The sequence below is a fragment of the Vombatus ursinus genome, unplaced genomic scaffold (genome assembly GCF_900497805.2).
Source record: "Vombatus ursinus unplaced genomic scaffold, bare-nosed wombat genome assembly UNPS02009770.1, whole genome shotgun sequence".
In the NCBI taxonomy this organism is placed as follows: Eukaryota; Metazoa; Chordata; class Mammalia; order Diprotodontia; family Vombatidae; genus Vombatus; species Vombatus ursinus.
In genome coordinates this window covers 2,558,458-2,574,183 of record NW_020949548.1, presented here as the reverse complement: position 1 = coordinate 2,574,183, position 15,726 = coordinate 2,558,458, and the positions used below count along the sequence as shown (strand labels likewise).

General features: G+C 38.3%; 1 protein-coding gene across 3 annotated transcripts in view; it reads left to right on the top strand.

Annotated features, from left to right (window-relative positions):
* Positions 1-15,726, top strand: part of BBOX1 (gamma-butyrobetaine hydroxylase 1) — a 77,559-nt gene that overhangs the window by 29,039 nt on the left and 32,794 nt on the right. The window lies entirely within an intron of this gene.

Sequence of the window (15,726 nt, the reverse complement as noted above, 5' to 3'; positions counted from 1 at the left end):
TTGAAAAGTAAAGCTTTAAATGGAAAAAAAAAAGGACAGGAAAACTTAGTTTAATCATAGTCCTTCCACTGCACCATCTAACTGCTAATGTTTTTCCCTAAATTCTTATGTTGTAAGAGCCCTGAGAGCAGGATCTAGGTTGGATTTATCTTTGTATTCCCATGGTGACTTGCACTTGTAGGCACTTAATAAATATATATTTTTTTAACTTTGTTTCATAAATATTTAGTTAACTTAATTGGTATAGACACTTTCTATATTGCCAGTGATTAACACAGTGCCTGGCACATACTAGGTGCTTAATAAATGTTTATTGATTGGTTACAATAGAAGAAAGAATGTGAAAATATAGTGTTGGAGAGATATAGAGTCCTAAATTGGAGGGCTGAATAACTGGTTCTTACTGGAAGGATCCAGGGCACTTAAATAGAGAGGACATCATTTGAACCAGTCTTTGAAGAATGAGTAGGAAGGGGTTAGTTGGGCCTAGAGAAGGAGGATATTCCAAACAGGGAAAACAACCTGAACAAAGACACAAACAGAAAGGAATCCACTGGCCGTATTTGGAGAACAGCAAAGGATCCACTTTTTCTAGGGCATGGGCTGCGTGAAGGGAAGAAGCAGGAAATAAGACTGGAAAAACAGATTAAAGCTGGATTGGGAAATTTTTGAATGCCAGATGAAGGAATTTGGAATGTGGCTTCTGAAGGATGCATTGAATCATTTTCTTGCTTGGGGGCCCTGAAAAATAGCGTTAGCCTCTATACTTTTGATGTGTAGCTGAAATTTCTTTCAGGTTGCCTCCCTATTTGCCTTTGTATCACAGGACCTAGCAAGCAAATAATAGGTATCTCATGGGGGAGGCGATAAAGCACTGGGCTTAGAATCAGGACTCATCTTCATGAGTTCAAATACAGCCTCAGACACTTATTAGCTGTGTGATCCTGGGTAAGTTATGTAACCCTTTTTGCTTCAGTTTCCTTATCTGTAAAATGAGCTGGAGAAGGAAATGGCAAACCACTCCAGCATCTCTGCCAAGAAGACCCCAAATGGAGTCTCAAAGAATCAGGCATTACTGAACCAACTAAATGACAAAGACACGTCATGAATACTTGTTGATTGTTTAATGTGTAAACATAGTGTCTTAGAAGTAGAGTAGATGATCAATGATCATTGTGTCCAGAGATTCTTAACCTGGGTCCATGAACTTTCTCTAAAAATATTTTGAAAATTATATTTCCAAGTAGTTTCTTTTGTTCTATGTATTTTCTTTTATGCATTTTAAAAAATTATTCTCAAGTATCCCTAGGCTTTACCAGACTAACTCACAAAAGAAGTTAAGAACCACTGGACTAGTCATTTTACAGATAAGGAAACTGAGGCCCAGAGAGGCAAAGAAGTCCAAGGTCACAGTGATAAGTGTCATATTCCCAGGGCATCACTTTAATTCCATCATCTTTTCATTTACATATATACGCACACACACACCAAAACAGGTAGAAACATGCCTTTTACAAGGAGAATTTCTGCATTTGCTTTTTTTCCCCTTAAAATATAACACTAAGCTGTATGCCAGGCCTTTTACCAGAAGAAGAACTGAAAAATTGTCAAAATTTTAAGTTGGGGGGACAAATCCATTCTTAACTAGAAAAACACGCCAGGGAGGGTTCTTTTACTCTGCAAGGATTTTTGGTTCATTCTTATTTTGCTTTTTTTTGTTTCCTGGGCATTCCTATTTGCGATTTTTTTTTTTTTGGTTCCTGGGCATGGCCCAGAGAAGTTGTTTACAGGAAATGATACAGAACAATTGGCTGTCCTTCTGCCCAATAGATGAGCTGGTCTCCAAGCCAAAGGAACAGTTCACAGCAGGTGGGCCGAAGTTCCTAAGCTTCTGAAATGATACATTTCAGCCCAATGTCCGGCACTTCTAAGTCTTTCTCTAAAGAAGATTTTGGGGCCCTTCCCTTTTGAAATGAAACTTAAGATCCAGGAATGTGACTCTGAACCCTCGGACACGATCCCAACAAATGGCTTCTTGAAAACCAGCACTGTATGTGAATAAATTTTATTATGTGTGAAGCCTATGTCCAAGGAAGTATTTATTAGTAAGGCCACAAGTTAAAGTATAAAGAATGGGTCATACCTTAAATATTCTATAATTTGCTACACTGTTTATATTCCCATGCCCAAGTGTGAAAGTTAAATTTCTTTTGAACGCATTCTCCAGACATATGATTTATTATAGTCAAGTGTGTTTTTATTCAAGTCCCTGGGTATTTGTTTTTCACTTAAGAGGGGGTAAAAAGGAAAATTGTCTTTTAAATTTTATTTTGGTTTCTAAGTTTTCAGAGAGAGTAATATTGAGTAACTACTGTCAGTATCATGTTTTGTTTTGTTTTGTTTTTGCAAGGGCGGTTTAATGAAGTGTGATATTATTTCTTCCCAACCATTGGGTTGTTTTTTCATTCTTTAACAATCTTAATGAATTTGGTAACTGGTTTGTCCCAGAGCTATTTCTTTGAAAATAAAATCTGAAATAAAATATTGCATGCATGGCTAACATTCGGATACATGTGCTTGGATCCTGATTTCTCTAGGGTTTATCTATGCCAGAAAGCGCCAATGGGGCAGTGGTGGTTGGGAATTTGTCACCTTGGCAGAATTTCAAGATCATTATAACCATTCCCTCTTAGTCTGGTAAGTTAGGAAAATATAATTCAAATAATGTAACTCTAGTAATGGTGATGGTATGGCACCATGCTGCTCCTGATGAGCAGGGCAGCAGAGTTGCGTGTCAGTGATATTCACTGCTACCTTTCTGTAGACCGGGACATTGGCTCCCCATTGACACAAGGATCAATGATTTTATCTTCTTATCCTTTGTATAAGTTCTACAATATACATAATTATTGACATAGTAGTTTTATAGATATAACTTAGAAGTAAATAGTGTTATGCACTCTCAATTTTTGCTGGTAGGGTATGAGGTCAAAAAAGTTTGAATACTACTCATCTAAAGAGAGACATTAGGAAAAATAGCCTCATCTATGGAAAGTATTGGACTCAGACTCCCAAAAACCTTGGTTTGAATCCTACCTCAGACACTTATGTGAACTCAATTTCTCTGAAGCTGTTCTCTCTTTTATAAAACGGGGATGTTTGTGACACTCAAATAAAATAACAAATGCGAAATGCTTTGCAAATCTAACACTATATAAATGTGAGCTATTACTATTCCTATTAGTCTAACCTCTTCCTTTTACCCCTGAGAAAAACAAGTCCCAGAGCAGTCAACTCTAACTTGCATAACATAGTAAATGGCAACCCTGGTATTCAAATTCAATGTTCTTTCGCCTCTACCATGCTCGGAAAATCTGATTTAGTCTATATTTAAAAAGAGAAGTTATTTCTCTTGCGTGGTCTTAAAAGGAAAAGGGAACAAAAATAAAAATAGCACTTGTACCCAATCATGCCTAGTTTGTACCCTACACACATCTTCTTTTGGATTGTCAAAGTATTTTGACCAACTTCAGGCATGTTAAAATATTTACATTCCTGCGAACGTGTTTCTTTTTTAATCTGACTTTAAAATTGCATAAGACTCAAGTCAATGAAACTTCCTGTAAAATAAGAGCAGTCTTAAGCAAAACCAAATGGCCCGAATGAATGGACTACCCAAAATAAGGCACATATTACCAAAGGGAAAAAAAAGCTGGTTGATTGTTAACTGTGCTGAACCATTTTTCATTTTAGAAATGCCAAGTCTCAGTGTTGTATATCATCTTGTGCAATGAAACCTGCTTGTGTTGTGGGGTTTTCTGTTCTGAAATCCCCGTCCCTAAGTGGTGTTTATCATTAAATGCCCAGATTCAAGCATGGTGAAATAAGAGCTTTCTCAATTCCAACGTCAAATTCGATAAATATTCGTCAAACACTTAGTCTGTGCAAAGCACTGTATTAAACTCATGGAACACAAAAACAATAATGAAATAGATTCTCTGTGTGATTTAGCCAAGTTATTTCATCTCTGCAAGGCTAAATTTCCTCAACTCTAAAGTGAAGAGGATGAACTAAAATAACCTCTAAAGTCCCTTCTAGCTGATGCCACAAACCTATGAAAGATCCTCTCATCTTATTTTTACAACATAAGAGATTGAGCACTGTACTTGGAGTCTGGAAGACCTAGGTTCAAATCCATATTGAGACACTAACTGCATGATCCTGGACAAGTCGCTTAACCTGACTGTGCTTCAGTTTCCTCACTGTTATGTTAAAGTGCTGGACTTCATGACCTGTTCCTTTGCAGCTCTAAGCCTAGGAAGCCAATTTCCTAAGATATAACATAAATAAAATAAGTATGAGAGAGTAAAGGAAGAATCAGATAGTGATATCTAGGAATATTTGCGAAGAGGGAATACTAAAGGCTATGAGATCAGGGAAAGCTTCATGGAAGAAGAAGTATCTGAGCTGGGCCTTGAAGGAAGATGAGGATTCTGGGAAGCATAACGAGGATAGAGGTGACTGTAGGAATGAGGAACAGCTTATACAAATGCATGGAGGCTGAAGATGGTATTATCTGGGCAAGGAGGCAGCATACAGAAGAATTTGGCTGGATTGTAGAATATATAAAGTCATTCAAAATAAGACTGGAAAGATATATTGGAAATAAATTGCATTGAGTCTGAAAATGGCTCCCTGAAGGTGTTTGTGCTTAATTTGGTGAGGGGGAAATAAGGAAGGACTAAAGGTTTATGATTAGGATCATGATATGATCAGACTTGCACTTTAAGAAGATTATTTGGAAATCGTGTGAAGGAAAGAGTAGAAGCAGAGAGACCAATTAAGAGAAACAACAGTTTGGGCAAGGCCATGGGAATGAAAGGAAAAGAAGGATATTAGAGGTGACATGAAGGTATTGAAGAAAACTTTAAGGTTCTAAACCTAGATACCTCAGGTAGGGATGAGGGTGGGGTAACCTCCACAGAGACAGGGTAGTTTAGAGGAGGCGGTAGACTAAAACTTTTAATGTGCTGAATTGGAGGTGTGCAGAGGATACCCAAGTGGCTAACAAAGAAGGACTAAAATTAAAGAGAAATTAGAGCTGGGAATGTGAATGGAAGAGTCTGATGCCAAGAGATGATGATGATGCCACCAGTGGGAGTAGATGAAATCAGCAAGAGAAAGAACAGAGAGAAGAGACTTAGGGTTCAGTCATGCTTAGGGTACCAAAGATGTCTGATGAAAAGGTGGAGTTGGACAGGTATGAAGAAAACCAGGAGAGGAACAGAGGAACGGAAAGCAAAAGAGGGAGTAGTCGACTCTTGGTCACAAGTTCCCAAAAGTCTGATGAAGATTTTTAAAACATAGCATTGGAATTAAGAGGTCAGTGATAACATTTTGAGGGACAGGTTTCAGTATCTTTTTTGTCTCCCAGGGGCCTTTTATAAACAACCATCAAAGTTCTAGGAATTCAAATAGAGAATCAAAGAGATGAAGCAGACCCAAATAGGTCAAGGTCTTAGTATTCACATTCAGCAAACAAGTCCTGATTTTCTATACTAGGATACTTGGCACAGTGGCTAGAATGCTACACTTAGAGTCACAAAGATCAGAGTTCAAATCCCGCCTCACATGTCAGCTATGCGACCCTGGGCAAGTCACTTCACTCCTCTAAGCCTCGGGTTCCTTGTCTGTAAAATGAGGATAATAACAGCATCTGCCTCCCAAAGTTGTAGTATGGATAAAACGAGATATTATAAGTAAAGTGCTTTGCAAATCTCAAAGCACTCTATAAATGCTAGCTATTGTTATTATACTGAACATTCAGCTATAATAATATTTGACTATATATAATAAAACAATAATAACAATTCACATATATCCAGTACTTAAATGTGTACAAGGTGCCTTATATACAACATTTCATGTGATCCTCCAACAGTCCTGCATAGCAGGTGTTACTTTAAAGCCCCATTTTACAGGTGAGGAAAACTGAGGTTGAGAATTTTAACATCAAGTTCAGGATCACTCAGGTGGTGTCTGTATTGGGAATAAGACCCATATCTTTCCAACGCAAAGTCCAATACTATCCATTATGCCATGCCAAATATCAGGTTTCATTTATTTGTTATTCTTCAGTAAGTATAGCAAAGACAGGAATAGCTAGCATTTATATGGTGCTTTAAAATTCACAAGCACTTAATGTATTTTAAATCATGTGATCCTCACAACAACACTGTAAGATAGGGACTATTTATATCTCCATTTAACAGATGAGAAAATTGAGGCAGATAGAGGTTAAGTAGCTTGACTAGGTTCATATAGCTAGGGAGTCTGAGGCAGAATTCCAACTCAGGTCTTCCTGACTCCCAGTTCTGCTGTCCATCCGCTGAGCCATTTAGATGTCTAATATAAAATGTCATCCTTTGCATCAGTAAGAACATAGGCATGTATAGAACCCTATGCACACCAATGGTAAGACCCATTTGTTTTCCAATAACTGGTGATAGGTGCGCACTGATCCAGCTACGCTCTCTCTCGGTGTTCTTTATGACTAAAGAGATACGTTTGCAAGATGGCTGCTATTAAGAGACCAGAGTAACACTAACCAACGGGTGTGGGTAAAATAATGGTAATTATTATTATATGTTTATGATTAGCTATATGGTATAGTGAATAGAATGCTGGACTTGGAATTAGAAAGACTTGAGTTCCAATCCTGCCTTAGAAATTTACAAGCTGTATGGCCATACAAACTGCTTAACCTCTCTATACCTCAGTTTTCTTATTTGTAAAATGAGGGGATTGGACTGCATGGCCTGTTCAGTCCCTTCCAGCTCTAAATCTTGTGATCCTATTTATTATCCTTTAATAGGCTGCATTTACAAAGTAAATAACAGGAAATTATCACTGCTCCTCACTAGAGCCCCATGGGATAGGTAACAATAAATACTACTATCCCCTTTTCATAGATAAGGAAATTAAGGCTTACAGAAATAAAATAATTTGCTGAAGGTCATACAGTTTTGGAGCCAGGATACCCAAATCTTCATATTCAAAGTTTACTGTCCTTTCCACAACATCACTTCTTGTCCTCACCCTCATTGGCATGGTTTGCTAACCAAACAAAAAGAAATCAATTGGCTTATTGACTATATAGAAAGTCAAAAGTCCTAGGGAACCTAACAGACTAAAATGAATGACAGATTGATCATTTGCTCTCTAAGAATCATGCCAACTCTAAAATTCCATGAGTCTGTTATTAAGTTTCAGGCTTGATAAAATTGAAGCCACTATCTGTATTCAATCTAAGTTGACAGCTATCTTTCATTTATTTATAACCTTAGATAAAAGTAAATGGTGATTTCTTTTTTATGCCTATATACAGAAATTCTCTTCCAACTTGAAATTGGTCGATTTTATTGCCTAGAGATCAGTCAACATCCAAGGTATTTATCACCATCTGGGCCTTTTCCATCGATAACAGATTCTATATAGCCTGATAAGTGATTTAAAATGGATTGAGCAATCCCAGGAGTGGCCAGAAAAATGTTGGCATGATATGAATTTCTCCACCAAGTGGAGATATCTTTTTCTGGAGAAAGCTGGCTGGCTTCATGGTTATGAAGCTCATTTGGAATAGAAACAGCAATTGAGACATTGAGGGCCACCCAAAAGAAAAACTGGTGGCAGATCTTGAGGAATACAGACACATAAACGACTAAATCCTCATTTCCCACAGTCTAAAGTGTGTCAAACACTAGGCTCCATCAACTTTAGAAGAAAGAAGGTTAGGGTTAGCCAAAGTCACCATGGGCTGTGTGCCTTTCCAAGCCTACAAAGAAAAATCAGTAGGGGTAGGGTACTGGTTGTGGTTTTCTGTCTTTAAATAATGTTTTGTAATTGAAGATTTGAAGACTTTAAAACACTCTCAATCCTCCGTTGTCCTTTAAAGACAAGTCAGCACAGCTCCTGCCTTTACAAGAAGCCTTATTAAACTCATAGGATTGGACAGACTTACAAAACTGGAATGTTCACTCTTCATCAGCTTGTTCAAATACTGTTGGAACTGCTGAGAGTTCTACTCAGATGGCTTCAGACAAAAAATGTTCTGGATGGAAATCAGGATAATTTGTTGCTTATGGTACAAGGGTGCTTGTTACATTACCATCCTGGCTCCCGATCAGGGAAGACTTTTTCCCCCTCCTACATTTCTCTTATCCCCACCTTTAGGGAAGGTGGAAAAACCTTGGAAAAAACTATCTTAATGGATGCTAATTCCATTTTGATAACTTAAGAACAAGTACATTGGAATGAAAATTCTACTTTAAGAATAAGTAGCTATTTTTTCTCCTTCATCTCTTCAATCAACAAATTCTACTGATCCATGTAGATTCCCTACACTTAGACATACCAGAGAAGAAGAGAGATAGCGTAATACATAGTAGAAAGAAGGGAATAAATATTTACGTAGCACCTACTATGTGTTAGGCACTATGCTAAGCACTTTATCTCATTTGATAACAACTTATTTGATCCTCACAACAACCCTAGGAGGTAAACGCTACCGTTTTACTCATTTTGTAGTTGGGGAAAGTGGGGCAAACAGAGGTTAAGTGGCTTGCAGAGGGTCCCACAACTAGTAAGTGTCTGGGGCTGGAAAGAACACTGGATTTGGAGTCATAGAACTTGGGTTCAAATCCTTTGCTCTGCTGCTTACTACTTAGATGACCTTAGGTAAGTCACTCCACATTGGGTCTCAGTTTCTTCATCTGTAAAGTGAGAGGTCTGGACTAAATGCAAGATCTCATCTAACTCGAAATTCTGTGATCAATCAACTAATCAATAAATAGCTCTTGAGAACCTATGTGTAATATGCTCTGGAAAATAGCGTGAAGTTTTTTTCTTTTACTTTACTATTTGTTTGTAACATTCTTTTCCTTTTGAATTTTGAGTTCCTAATTCTCTCTCTCCCACTTCCTCCCCCACCCACTGAGAAGACAAGCAATATGATATCAATTAGACATGTGAAATCATAAAACATGCTTCCATATTAACCATATTTCAAAAAAAGCAAGAAAAAAGTGAGAAAATTGTACTTCAGTTTGCACTCAGAGTTCATCATTTCTTGTCTGGCGGCAGATAGCATTTTTCATCACGAGTCCTTTGAAATTATCTTGGATCATTGTATTGATTAGCGTAGCCAAGCCTTTCACAGTGGCCCATCACAATTATATTTCTCAACTTCTTCAGCTATTCCTCAGTTGATGAGCTACCTCTCAATTTCCAATTCTTTTCCACCACATAACAAAAGTTGCTATAAATATTCTTGTATACATTGGTGCTTTTCTTTTTTCTTTTATCTCTTTGGGATACAGACCTAGAAGTGGTACTGGTGAGTCAAAGGGTATGCTCAATTTTAGAGCCCTTTGGGCATAGTTACAAATTGCTCTCTAGAATGTTTGGACCTGTTCACTACTCCACCAACATTGCATTAGTGGACCTATTTCCCCTCATCACCTCTAGCATTTGTCATTTCTGATAGGTCTGAGGTGGCACCTCAGAGTTGTTTTAATTTGCTTTTCTCTAATCAAAAGAGATTTAGAATAATTTTATGGTATGATTATAGATACCTTTGATTTCTTCTTCCGAAAGTTGCCTATTTATATCCTTTGACCATTTATCAACTGGGGAATGGCTGTTATTTTTATAAATTTGACATAGTTCTATATTCAGTATACATTTGAAAAATGGGACCTTTATCAGAAGAAAAAAGCTTGCTATAAAATTTTTTGTTTACTTTATTGTCTATGGCACCTTTTATCAAAATGTAGTTTTCAGGGCAGCTAGGTGGTGCAGTGGATAGAGCTCTGGCCTTGGATTCAGGAGGACCTGAGTTCAAATCTGGCCTCAGACACATAACACTTACTAGCTGTGTGACCCTGGGTAAGTCACTTAACCCCATTGCCTAGCCGCCAAAAAAAAAAAAAAAAAAAGTTGTTTCCCTAATCATCTTTTTATTGTCTATTTTTGCTTTTGCTTTGTCTAAGATCGTGATTGTTACCGCTGCTTTTTTTTTTTTTTTACTTTAACTGAAGCATATTAAATTATGCTCTGGTCTTTTATTTTAACTCTGTGTCTTTCTGTTTCTAGTGTGTTTCTTGTAAACAAAATATGGTTGGATTGTGGTTTCTAATCCATTTTGCTATCTGCTTTCATTTTATGGGTGAGCTCATCCCATGCACATTCATTCACAGTTCTGATTTACTAACTCCTCCATCCCATTTTCTTCTGTTTCTTCTTCTTTGCCCTCTCTCTTTATCCTGTCCTTCCTCAAAAGTCTATTTTGTTTCTAACCACTGACTCCTTTAATTCATCCTCTCTTTTATCATCCTCCCCTTTCTCTTATCCCTTTTCTCCTATTTCTCTATTGGGTAAGATAGATTTCTATATACAACTGAATGTGTATATATGTGTATGTGTGTATGTGTATACATGTTCTTCCCTCTTTGAACCAATGCCAACGAGATTGAGGTTCAAGCGTTGCCCATCACTCCCCCCACCCTGTAAAAGCTATTCCCTGTGTGTCTCCTTTTATGTGAGATACTTTTTCTAATTCTACCTCTACCTTCTCCCTTCTCTTAGTGGTTCCCTCTTTGTCACTCCTTCAGTTTTTAAAAAATCATTCCAACATTATCTACTCAGACCCATGCTCTCTATGTAAACCCCTTTCAACTACCCTGATAATGATAAAGTTCTTAGGAAACACAAGTATCATCTTCCCATATAGGGATGTAAACAGTTTAACTCCATTGAGTCCCTTATGATTACTCTCTCACATTGACCTTTTTATGCTTCTCTCAAGTCTAATGTTTGAATGTCAGATTTTTTATTCAGCTCTGGTCTTTTCATTAGGAATGCTTGAAAGTTCTCCATTTCATTAAATATCCATTTTTTTTCCTGAAGGATTAAGCTTGATTTTGCTGTGTAGGTTATTCTTGGTTGTATTCCTAGCTGTTTTGCCTTCCAGAATATCATATTCTAAGCCCTTTGGTCCTTTAATGTGGAAGCTGCTCAATCTCATGTGATCCTGATTGTGACTCCACAATATTTGAATTTTTTTTCCACTTTCTGGCTGCTTGCAATGTTTTCTTATTGACCTGGGAGCTCTGAAATTGAGCTATAATATTCCTGAGAGTTTTCATTTGGGGATCTCTTTCAGGAGGTGATCAGTAGATTCTTTCCATTTCTGCTTTACCCTCTATCTAAGATATCACAGCAATTGCCCTTGAAATGGGGCGTTTAGGCTTTTTGATCTGGACTTTCATGTAATCCAATAATTCTCAAATTATCTCTCTTCCACCTATTTTTCCAGGTCAGTTGTTTTTCTAATGAAATTTTTCACATTTTCTTCTATTTTTCACACTTTTGATTTTGTTTTATTGTTTCTTGATATCTCATGGAGTCATTAGCTTCCATTTGCCTGATTCTAATTTTTCAGAATTATTTTCTTCATAGAACTTTTATGTCTCTTTTTCCATTTGGCTTATTCTCCTTTTTAAGGAGTTCTTTTCTTCAATGATTTCTTTTTGGTCCCTCTTTTACCAAGCTGTTAATTCTCTTTTTGTAACTTTATTACATTACTCTTCATTTCTTTTCACAATTTTTCCTCTACCACTCTTATCTTTTTAACTCTTCTAGGAATTCTTGTGGGCTTATGTCCAATTAGCATTTTTCTTTGAGGCTTCACTTGTATCTGTTTTCACAATTTGTGAAAACTTCTGAGTTTGTGTCTTGGTCTTCCATGCCATTGTAGAAGCTTTTTATGGTCAAGTTCTTTTTTGTTGTTTGTTTTTGGCTCATTTTTTCAGTCTATTTCCTGATTTGAACTTTATGTTAAAGTTGGGCTCTGCTCACCTGCAGGTGGTGAGGCACTGTCCCAAGCTTCAGGCTTTTTTGTGTTGCTGTTTTCAGAACTGCTTCTGGGTTCTGTCAGTTTTCAATGCTTTCAAGGTAGTATGATCTAGGGAGACATATGGGAGAGGAGATCACTTGATCTGCATGCTAGTCTTTACCCAGGAAGGGTCCCTGGTCCCCTGCAGCTTCAAGCACTAGAGCTCCTCTTGGTGCTGAAGCTGTGACCAGGTTCTGTGCTCTCTTGCAGATGTAAGCAGTAGGGTTCCTCTTTGCCTTGGAACCCGACCAGGGCCTCTGTTCCCTTGTGACTGACCACCAGTGCTTCTCTCCACCCTAAAACTATAATGCAAAAATATGTATGGGCAATAAAGTTGTCCATCAGCACCAGCTACACACAATATCAGCAGAGGGTCCCTGGTAATCTCTTTCTGACCAGTTGTCTGACCCCTTTACCATCTCTGGGTTGAGAGCTCCTGAAGTTGCTACTGCAGTCAGTTTTGCTGCTGCTATGTTTATGCACTCTGGACAGGCCTCCATCCAGTGCCATAGACTTCCTGCCAACTTCCTGAGTTTTCTTGGGCCAAAACAATGTCTTAACCTAAAATTTGGTGTGAGCATTATTTTAAAGTTGTTTGGAAGGGAAAGTTGAAAGAGCTCAGCAAAGTTTGCTGCCTCTAATCCGTCATGTTGGCTCTACCTTGGAATTTCAAAATACTAAGAAGTTTAAGATGGAAAGTACAGCTCCTTTCTGCTGCCAGCTTCTGACTTAGCTAGTGCCTATTTGCTATAGTGCTATCTCTTCCTAACGAGAAGAGTAAGCTCTGACCCAAAGCTTTCTGTAGCTTGTTCAGAACAGTAGTACATTCTATCAAGTCTTAGAACTTGCCACTTAGAGGAAAACCTTTTTGGTTGTGTTCTGGCTCTTATTCTGATAGCCTTAGAGCAAAGAGATTTGACAAATCATCCAGTCCAACCCTCACAATTTAGAGATGAGAAAAGAGAGATCCATTCCTTTCGGTCTTGGTTTTTGAGCTTTAGCAAGAGATTCCCTGTGCCAGGTATCAAGCTATTTAGAATGCTTGCTCAGTTGTTTTTCAGTCATGTCCAACTCTTCATGAGTTGGGAAAACTCATTTGGGATTTCTGGAGTGGTTTGTCATTTCCTTCTCCAGCTTATTTTACAGATGAGGAAACTGAGGCAACCAGAGTTAAATGATTTGCCCCAGATCACACAGCTAGTTTCTGGGCCAGATTTGAACTTAGGAAGATGGGTCTTTCTGATTCCAGGCCCGGTGCTCTGTGCAATGCACCACCTAGCCACTTTTATTCCAGGGCTATTAGGGTCCAGGGTCTCCCATTTTCTCAATTCTAAACACCTTTCTATTCCCTCATATAGATGAGAGCTAGAGCAGGGAAATAAAGAAGGCATAAAGACAAACCTCATCCCAAGGGATAAAGTCATTATCTCCTCCAGATCTAACTACATTCTTTTCCTTATTATATTCATGAAGTCAATGAAGCCTAAACTCATTTCAGGCTTTCAGTTCCCTTGCGTCAGGTATGAGTTAGGCTACATGGCCACCAAGATTTCCCCCCCAAACTCTTAAATTCTGTGATTCTGTTTTAGTAAGCTTGAAGTAGTCTGTCTTTCTGCTTGTATTATATTCCTAGAACTTATCACAGTGCCTAGCAACTAAGTGCTTGATGAAAGCTAATTGACTTGACTTGATGATGGAGAACACAAACAGAAATATTCTATAAGCAGCTGGGTTGCAGAAATCATGAAAAGTCATTACTGAAAGTACAAATTTGAAATTTGGCTCATGACAAATGATAGCTGGACTTGTAAGGGTAGATTGAGTCACCTAGAGATTTGACTGTGTCATTTCTCTCCTCAGGAAGCTTAAATGGTTCCCTGTTGCTTGTAAGATAAATCATCCATCTAGGCCCTCAAGTGTGGCCCTTTGACTGAATCCAAACTTCACAGAACAAATCCCCTTAATAAAAGGATTTGCTCTGTAAAACTTGGACTCAATCAAAAGGCCGCACCCAAGGACATAGAAGCCACAAGTGACCTTCTCAAGGCCACAGGTTCCCCACTCCTGGTTTAGACCCCAAGAAAACTTAGCATGTGGTATAAGCTATTACACCTAAAAACCTAAAAACTAGGTTATTTTATGTATATGAGACTCTTCCCCCTTTCACTGCTGACATGAGCACACACACAGTGCAAATGCATGGCACAGATACACATGCATACACACACACACACACACACATTCTTCTGCAAGCAGGGGTATGCTGTTGAATATTTAACAACCAGCTTGTGGTACACTTTTAAGTTCTATCCGCATTACAAACATTTCATCCAATCAACAAACTCAAGTCCTGGTTTGTAGCATTTGCCGATTTCCAAGTGTGAACATGTTTACACTGAAAATTTAACAATCAGCTCTCCAGCTGGTTAGGTTTAAACTGGCTCCAGCACCCCCTGTGTATAGGTGTCCTTATACAGCATGACAATAGAAAGGCTCCTAGGACTGGTGGCCTTTGAACTTTCTCTGTTTTTATGCAAGTAGTAACCAGGCTCCTTTCAAAGAGGGAATAGTTATTTCCCCTTCCCCAGCAAACCTGGGAAAAACGAAGATCTCTGATAGGATGACACTGGTCCATTATTCATTCCTAAATTGTGAATCTTTTCCCTTAATAGGACAGATTCCAAGTTAAAAGGGGGTGGGGGGTTTCCACGACACCGACTGATTCCAAGATCTTGAACACTTAGCCTCACACTTAAGTGGGTTTTAACTTTATAGCAAGATGTGAATGAGAACTAGAAACCAAAGTGAAAGATGTGGAATGATATCCTTCTTGAGTATAGTTGTCGATATCTGAATTGTTTCCCTTGGCAAAGTCTGATTTCCTTTCTGTTCTGTCTCCTCTTGAAGACGTTAGTTTGCAATTCAGAGGGTCTTCAAAAAAAACTGGTTTTACTTTCTTCTTTCTACACTAAATAATTCTACCGAATAATTTATACGTAAGGCACTGTTCAATTAGAAGGAGCAGCTCAGCATCCATGCCTCTCATTATTTATCATTTTATATTCTGTGATGCTGCCAACAAGAGCCCACTTCGTTGGTTTAAAGCCCAAGGTACAATCTTGATGTGCCAGGACCAAGTTCTCATTCTGCCCTCACTCTGGGTAGCTTCCACTGAGCTCCAAAGAAGCCCTTTCTCAGGAGAAAGAGGATGGAGACAGATCTGTCCCTCTTTTGATGAGAAGTATATGATCTTCCTTTTCCTCTCTCATGCCCATTTTTCAAATGGCATCCCCATTGATTTTATCATGCCCTTTGCAATGAAACAGATAGATGGTACGTAAAGTAGAAATACTCAGAAATATTTCTGAGCAGATGCCAGTCACTTAAGGGGCGCAGAAGCTGAGGGTGTGTCCCGTTGACATATTAGCCAACTGTAAATGACTCTCTCCTAATGGACAAGACCCATAAATTAAATTTAATTGGCATCTGTCTGTACACTGAGACAGGCCAAGATCTGAGAGCTAAATTCTTCCTCAGAAGTCCCCTAATAATCTATATGTTTTATCTTTAACAACAATTTTGTACTCTACCTTGTAGTTTCTTGGGCACATCTTACCTCCCCTACTTAGCCAAAAGAGTCGAAGGCTCAGGGCCCAAACATCTAAGTTTTGAGTTCCCTGCTCTATCCCTTATAGTTAGGAGTCTTTAGGAAAGTCATATTGTTAATCTGGGCCTGTTTCCCCATTGGTAAAATAGGGATAATATTATTATGC